Source organism: Amyelois transitella, chromosome 17, assembly GCF_032362555.1.
Source record: "Amyelois transitella isolate CPQ chromosome 17, ilAmyTran1.1, whole genome shotgun sequence".
NCBI lineage: Eukaryota > Metazoa > Arthropoda > Insecta > Lepidoptera > Pyralidae > Amyelois > Amyelois transitella.
Genome location: NC_083520.1, coordinates 5,519,141 through 5,528,130, shown reverse-complemented (window position 1 = coordinate 5,528,130; position 8,990 = coordinate 5,519,141).

Here is an 8,990-nt window from a genome sequence, read left to right as displayed (position 1 = left end):
TTTGGTAAAGGAACCTACTTAGGGAGTGCAAAGAGAGCACACAAGCACTAAAAGGGGAATTCCCACGAAAACGGAAGTTAACGGGGTTTTTTGTTTTACGTAGGCGCAGGCTATACTTAAACCATTTGTAATGTTATTGTTAATTGACTTCTGGCAATTCTATTCACAATAATTTATTAAAATGTATATTGATAACGATAAATAACTTATTATAGGCACTTCTTTTAAAGAAAATCCTGGGTTCTGAGTAAGAAAATACAAAACCGCTAAACATAGGTAAATTGCTCCGTATGACTGTCGGAAGATCCATATTCCTTTCTTTTTTTATGTCGTCTTTAAATCTCATTGTGAACTCAAGAGAAATTTGTTGAATCAACTACAAAACATAGAGCATGTAAAATCAAGCTAAATTATTAGTAAATAAATAGGTGGTAATCAAATAATGACATTACCCAACATACTCACATATAAGTGTAAAAAATAAATTTATCAACTACTTCAATTAAATACAACACATTAAAAAGCCTTATCTGAATATTAGAGCTGTATATACATCCATTCTAACTTTACTTCTATAATTTTAATATTTTGTGATGTCCTTGCAAACGACAAGAGATACGGCTCTATTCATGTCGGTAGCTCCTATTTCCTTGGCATAATAGCTTCGAAGGAAATAAAGACACTTATACTTTGATCGTCTCTATACCCAATAAATAAAAATATTGAAAAGGGTTTCCTATTGTACCTGTCCCTTAACTCGTTCCTATATTAGAAAAACGAAAATCTTTATCACATAGGTATGCGTGTCTTTTACTGAGGAATATAATTGAATAGCAATTAATAAGAGAAGTTATCTTTGTAAGAGGTAATTTTTTATTTTGCTGATGAGTCACATTTACTTGTGTAAACTGTCTGAATAGACATAAATCCGTTTATTTATTATAATAATTATATAAAATACATATGTATCAGGCTTCATTTTAAATTTGTCAATTTAAATTTCATCCTACTATGTATAGGGTAGTTACCCTGTACATAATATGATGAAATGATATATAACTTCACTGTCACATTGCCTTTTGTGTTACCTTTAAATTTTCCTTGCACTACATCTGATGGTTAAAACATTATAGAGGTATAATTTCACCTCAACGAATGGCTTTGTTCAGATGTTGTTGAATTGGTATTCGACGCCATTACTTATAATTGGCATTGTTTGAACCACCAAGATGTCCGAGCTAGCCCCTGCTGATGATGTATTGATAATGGATGTAGACTACGTCTTACAATTGCCTGGTGATGGCATTATCCACGACAAAGATGGCTTCCATGTAAGGGCCAGTTCACACAGAAGGAGACGTAAGACGCGACGTGACTGATCTACACGTAAGTAGTTTTAAGCCATTGAAATGATGGGTATTTACTGGGGTTCACGTAGAAAATAATAAGCTTTGTGATTTTTTTATTTTTTACTGTCTTACTTTGTACTACTAAAAAATTGTTATGTACAATCAAGTATTTGCAAACAAAAAAAAAGGTAATACTTACAAATTTGCAAGTTTCAAGACCTGAAAATGAACATTAGGTACTTTAACTAACCACCCATAATATAAGAAAGACAAAACTTATTTCTTTAAAAATGCAATGTTAAATAACAAGAAAAACAACATAAAATTCTTAAATATTTAAGTATTTTTCCACAATGAAATAGGTGATAAAAACAAAGGTTCACACATTACAACTTGCCAAAAAGTTGGAATCCCTGCTAGATTACAATGACAAGGATTTAAGGATCAAAGGAGAAGGCCGAAAGGAAAGTACAGGAGGAAATAAAAAGGTTATAGAAGGATGTCTAGCAACTTAAATTATTACAAAAGAAAAAAAACAAAATGGTTATATCAAATAAATAACCTGTCCTAAGTCACCCGTTCTTGGTTAAAAAAAATAAATTTCGGTTGAGTTATGAATCATCAGCTCTACTTCTACTTAAAAAAATATATTTTTATTTTTATTTAAATTTTGTATAAGTAGTCGGCAGTAAATATGCCCTCAAGCCCTCAAGGATGAATAATTTTCCCCGATTTTTCCACAATTTCCACAATTTCTCCGCTCCTAAAAGTTGCAGCGTAATGTTATATAGCCTAAAGCTTTCCTTGATAAATGGTCTATTCAACACAAAAAGTATTTTTCAATTCGAACCTAGTTCCTGAGATTAGCGCTTTCGAACAAACAAACAAACAAACTCTTCAGCTTTATAATATTAGTATAGATACTCACAAAAACCACTTACTTCTTTTATAACCATCTGTTATGATATATACATTGTTGTTTTGTATTTCAACCTGCCTTTTCCCGCGGCAGTTACCCAAAAGTACTTACTCCCCTGCAACCCAAATTCAGCAATACATGCTGAATTTCAACTCCCAACCCAACGACCAAAAGTTTCGGCTCCACTTTGTCATTAGTACTTACTTAGTAGCAAAAAAATTATATCCCGGACAAGTGGGGATACAAGTCAAGTCAGACCCTAGACTTTTTTTCCGAAGCTTTACTTAAAGGGTACAACAATCAACTCAGAAACATCTTTACTACAATTTCATTGCTGTACTCTCTATAATTTCAGCACCCTGAGTTATGATGCCAATAGATTAAGGTCCACGGCGCAGATTGTGGAGGCACTTTCATACACCCTAAGGAGTATAAACCCATTTATCCCATTCTTCTGAAGTTGTTTGTATTCTAAAGCAGATACTTAATGCAGTGACTCATTATGAATGATGGCGCTTCATTTTGGTAATAAATTTAGCGGACATAACCGTCCAAAGAAAAATTTTCCCGTGTCTTTATTTTTTTAATAACTTTTAATGTTCATTATGTTCATAATCACGCATCTTTTGAGGCTTTTCACAGTCTAACTGTAAACTTTACTCAATTGAACTGTTGACTACATAAGCAGTAACTTACTACGCAATGATTAAAAAAAACGATATACTTATCGTCTTCATAATTTTCAGCTTCAGTTATAAAACAGTGACAGCCCTACGAATGCTTGTTTATTCATGAGTAAGGGAAACATTGCCAAGCACTTCAATCGCTGGTTCATTGCTAGATCTGTCTCAAGGGCCGCCAATGGTTTTACAAACTTGCTACATTTGCATAGAACGGGATAATTTTTATGCATATATTGCATTTTTTTTTTCAAAATAACTAATTTATATTACAATAATTTTAACAATTACTCGTACATTTTTTATTTTAGTTCTTAACTATACTTCCATCGTAGTTTGTGTTGGTAAAATATATCCTTATTAAACTACTTATCCTTAAATAAATTCATATAAGGATAAATAATTATTTTGTGGTAAAAATAAACTTTATTCCCTATTTCTATAATATGTTTTACTATTATAGTACTTATTACTTAAATCCAATAAAAAATATGGTCCATAGGCAAAAATACCTTTATTTAATTACTTATGTCATTGACATTGTAACACAGAAACCAGAACTCCCATTTATTTAGTTAGATGTTAGTGAAATCAATTAAGGATAATAGGGAATGCGTAAGATTAAGTGATATAGCCAAAGTGAATTTACTGGCACCATTATCAAAAGATTCGCATCGCAATCCCAAGTTAAACCTCTTAATAGCTGCGTCGGCAATTTATTCAAATTCTTGCTCAGTTAATAAAATATTTGTCAAGGGAAGCTCTCTACAGAGTTATTTAATTATTACGCAGGCTGTACTTATTGTCCAAACAACGTATACTTTTGTAAACCTTTAGAGGACTAGGGATGATATTCTATGTGGCCAGATATGGTTTGATAACATTTGTCTTTAAAATCTTGATTCTTTGTTGCATAATTAATGGTAATAAGACAGATCAGAATTACATTTCTCTAAACGCGAACCGATGCTCTTACCACCGATTATTTATTTAAATCAATCGTTGTGTAAGGCATATTAATATTTAAAATTTCTAAGACAAAAAATTCATTTTACTTTATATATTAAAACACGAATGATGTTTTAATTTCAAAACATACAAGAAGTTGAGTCCCTAAGGTCAATTCTGATTTTTATATCGCAGGTAACTCTTAATTGCCAAGGGTTTCACGCAATAGCTTTCTCCTCTATTTATGGGCCATTTATGTTATTAGAGCTAACGAGGGAAAACAATAAATTTTTATAAATCCGATCACGGTAATGTATATTTAATTTAATGGGAAAGGGGCCGGGAAACAAGGAATTATTGCTTTTGATAAGAAAACCTTAAAAAAAAAAACAAATTATATACTTTGAGAATCCCTGCATTGCGTACTATATTACGTATATTGATAGGTACTTCTTTTGCTTTATCCTTATTCATCTCTCTTCTATGCAAACTCGGTTTAGGGACTCTTCAATCTCATCGCCAATATCTCCTGTTGTATTTAAATTAATGGCCATAGTTACTTGTCGTCATTATTATTAAGTTTAAATTTATTTTGTACGAGTATATAGTAGAAAAAATTTCACCATAGCCATGTCCAGACATGTGCAGTCATAGCTGCATTTTAGCATATTGCAATTGCTACATTTCATGAATCTCACTATTGGATGGCAGGTGTCAACCAATGTTACATGAAATCCGATTCCATCTTTTGATGTTGCCAAAAATAAAATGACATTCTGATCCCCTATATGGTCTAGAAGCAAATTGGATTCTAAAGATTTTCAGTCCAAACTCTCCACTGAAATTTAGACCGCTGCCAACCCGATCAAACTCCATTTTAGAACCGTATCAGATTATAATATACTATCAATTTTATGGTACTAACAAGAGTACTTTCGCAGGTCCACCTGTTAAACGTATAATCCCGTTAATTTGGTTCGCGCGGGAATTTTCAGGAAATCTATACTTAATGTATCCCGAGACTTTCAAGTCTCTAGGCCCAGCGGTTTGGGCTGACAAGCCAGTAATGTTATTTTGATTAGTAATTCTAAAGCAAACTTTGCTGGTTTCGTTTTTGTACTTATGGAGCTAATCACGAAAATTGATAAGATATTATCTTATCGTCCCTCTCTTTCTATGTCTTCGGTTCTGTATCTTGTTTTGTGTCTGATGAATGGTTTTGGTGAGACATGTCTCATCAAAGTTTGAACTTCTAAGCTACATGCTGACTAAAAATCTGCGTACAAATACTGCTACGAATCTTACTACAATTGCAGCTACGAACTTGGCTACGAAAAGATCTACGAATTTGGTTTTCGTAGCGAGATTGAAGCTGCGTAGTACATACTAACGTGACTCCAAATCTACCTTTGACGCCAGTTAATTTAGATACTGAATAAAGGTCAACTATTTTAATAGGTACGTCTTTTGTTGAAATCTGTATATTTTTAAATTATTAACTATAAGAAACGGACTATTATTATAATTACATACTTACTACGAACCTGGCTTCAAATACAGCTGCGCACCTGTCTACAAATGAAGCTACGTCCACGAACTAACGTAAGTACAAAATACGGCCTTAATTATGTTTCGGTGAGAAATAGGAAAACATCTTACTGTACTTAGTGGTCAAAAATCCATATATATTAATATTATAAATGTGAAAGTAAGTATATATTTTTGACCGTATTTGAAGTCAATAACACTGAACCGATTTCCAAAAAATTGTGCATACATATAATATGTAGTACGGTGGAAGGACAGAAAGGCATTTCACGCAGATGGAGTCGCGGTCACGTAAAGTTGTTGTTTTTTTTGTATTATGCTGTTGGTATTCTCATTAAATAATTTGTTCGTATTTTATTTATTTAAATAAAATACGAACAAATTATTTATGTCTAGACTGACTCTCTAGCTTGAGTAAGTCCAAGGACCAGGCGCTTAAAAACATTTTTTTCGATAAGAATAATAAACCATTATTGTTACGCCCCTCGGGGAAATCAAAACAGTTAAGAGGCTTTCGAGACCCTTGGCTCGTAAACAATATGACATCGGGTTAGGGTCTGTTTGCTCACCTTTTGGTTATTATTTGATTTATCCCTACATTTATTGTCGACAAGGATATTCGTTATTACTTTGTATCAGAGAATTTACTTCTCATTCTTTAATATTCCACTTTCGTATATAATTTTAGTAATATCGGAAAAATATAGGAGTAAGTACAATAGAACAGATTAAGAACACACAGATATGTTCTTGGTTGGAGATATTAAAATTTGGAACAGCATACCCATAACTTATAGTCAGACATATTATGAAATGAACATTATATACCCGTACGGCCCGTATAAGTATATTAACAATAAGATGATATTTTGAGACCCAATTTGCATAATAAAAATCAACGAGTTCTTAACATACCTATTCTAAAAACCAAACTACATATTTAATACATGTAATTTGGATTTTTTGAGAGAAAACTATTTATTTATGCAATCCAAATCCGTGCCGTAAATTAGACGGAAACTCTGTAGATAAGCACACTTCCGTTTTGATTAGCCTTGGCTGCCGAATCAATTCCGCGTCTATCGTTCGACCCTCATCAAAAACCGAAAACTATTCGTGTTCGGAATCTTCCAAGATAATTTTGGATGTAAGGATGTATTGGAAGTGTTATCCACTTGAGAGGGCTAGTGCACCTACTATTATCAGTAAAATCCATATTTATATCTATTGTAAAGTAGGTAGGTATATCCTTAATTCTATCCCTATTAAAATGCTGTTCTGTGCTGGTTCATGCTGTTCAGTAGCGAAGAAAATGTGTGTTGCTTCCCTTATAGTGACTATTCTAGTTATATATAACTACTACTATACTATAAGCTATAGCTTCAAATAACATCAGAAAAACTTCATTTCGTAGCCAAGCCTAAAGCTATCGTAACCATAATAGTTATAGGGAAAATTGATTAAAAATATAGAAAAAGAAATCCCAGACGTGAGACCGAAATCGTTAGAGTCGTAAATATAAATACAAAAAAAAACTAAGGATAAAATTTCAAGAGACCTTGCATCGTTCTGATTTTTATTATTCATTCTTTCCCTGTGCCGCCATCTGACGTCAAAATGTCGAACTAAATATCGCTTACAACAGTAATTCGTACAGTAAAATAGTCGACAATTTTCGCCATGAAAACATAAGAAATATTGTCCAATAGACTTCAGAGATGTCGTTAAAGATATTAACAACATCTCTGACCTATCTTAGTTAATTACGAGCATGATCTGAAAAAATGAATGGATATAGGTAAGGTACTTACGACAGTACGGTGAAATACATTTTTGCGGTAGCGAAATTGTAATAAAGTAACTTCATACTTGTTTCCCTTGTTTCCACGTTTTCCTCGTGGACCAACTGATCTGCACAACTAGTTTTCCCATCCCAGTTTTATGTTTTTGCAATAGATGGTGGTCATTTGATTAGGTATACAAAGAAATTTTATGATGTCTTCATTTCATTTAATCTGAAGGCCTAGACAATATTTTTCATACCCACCACAAATAATTTAAAGAAATCTAAATTATATAGGTAGGTACTTTGTTTGCCCTGGAAGTCCTTGTGGTGAATGAAAGCGAGCATTTTATTCCTAACCTTGGTGAAATTTTATCACTTAAGTGTCCACTTAATGTCGTGACGATGATGATAGATGACATTCCCATGGAGCTCGTCAGTTTCTGGGTATGTATGTATATTACTGTAGATACCCTACAGTAATAAACTACCCAGAAACGTATCTACATATAGTCACCACATTCAGCTGTTTGGCATAATGATAGAATTGAGATTCAAATATTGACAGGTTGCTAGCCCATCAACATACCCGACTTTATAAGCCTATTCCTTAGTAGCATTTTACAACATCCATGAGAAAGAGATGGAGTGATCCTTTTCTTTTTTGTAGTGGTACCGGGAAACACAGCGTACCTACCTACACTTGATGCCCGTATAACTCTGAAATTACAAACCTGTAAATGAAAGAGTTGACAAAATTGTGTTTTCCTTAAGTAGTCCCTAAACCAAAAAGGTAAACCTACTTATACAACCATCGCTTAATAACGCTGACAAAGTTTTTCCATTAAAACTTCAAGTGTAAGGCATAACTTTCCAACTTATCTTTTCACAAGAAATGCCTGCTAATCAAAATACTTAAACGGATTAATAAATTGTAGAAGTTTTAGCATGAATAAAAGGCATTTGATTATAACTGTTTTTTATGTCGTCTAATTGCTTCACATCATAGCAAGACAAACCGATTAAGTATACCTACCCCATAATCGTGGCGTCATTATCGGTTGTGTCTTTATCCTTACAATATTTTACATAAGTAGATATTATATTATCTTAACATAAGTTATAAGGATAAATTTATTGTTATAAATTTATGTGCAATAAAGGATATTCTATCTAACTTAGAAGAAGTGACTAAGCTAAGCACCTTTGACCATGATCCTGGATTATGAGCCGGATGAAATAGAAAGAATAGAATAGATTTATTTTCAAAATTAAATACAAGGTATCACTTATTGACGTCACATCACTTAAATCTAATTAAAACTTTTCTACCGCTTTCAAAGCGCATGTGCAGAAGTAGCGGCGGAACAAACTACACTGCAGAATTTTCACCGGACGTCAATTTACAAATATAGATCTCTTAAATGTAAATCGTGGACGAATGCACATTGTCTACATTTGAAAAAAAACATGAATGAATGTAGAACTAGTTATTTCAATACGAATATTTCGAATATTTTCATGAAATAAGTCTCAAGATGGCACGGGACTTCCGTCTTTTACAGATCAAATGCAATTAGCTATACGTGTGGTTTTAAAAATACCCGGGGCTTTTCGTTTAAGAAGCAAGAAATAAAAGCTTAGTTACTCATGACGGTCTCATTTATCTTTGTTGTAATGTTTTTGGTAATGTTATCGTGGAAGACTTTAGACTATATTACATCTCGCTACAACTATTAGGAGCAAAAAAATAATGGAAAATG